We start from the raw sequence: 302 nt of genomic DNA, 5'->3' as shown, positions 1-302 counted from the left end.
ATAAAAAAAAATAAATATTAAAAATTATTTATATAAAAATTTTATTGTTTTGTTTTAATAGGGTTTGTGCACCACGTTAGAAAAATCGGGGCCTTTATTCACCAATAAGTTTTTTTTTTTGAGGCCCCGGGAAACCCTCCCCTCCTTGCCAAAACTCGATTTGTTTTTTTTTCCCTGGACCACAACCCGAAATTCAGATGCTTTTAAAAAGGCCGCAAAACGCGTATTTGAAGGGCATCCATTGCAAAAGTTTAGAAAAAAAAACCCCAAAATAGTTTTAAGCGCAAAATCAAAAGAAGCTT

This window comes from Penaeus monodon, chromosome 28 (genome assembly GCF_015228065.2).
Source record: "Penaeus monodon isolate SGIC_2016 chromosome 28, NSTDA_Pmon_1, whole genome shotgun sequence".
In the NCBI taxonomy this organism is placed as follows: Eukaryota; Metazoa; Arthropoda; class Malacostraca; order Decapoda; family Penaeidae; genus Penaeus; species Penaeus monodon.
The sequence above is the reverse complement of the archived record's forward strand: the minus strand, read 5'-3'. Positions refer to the sequence as shown.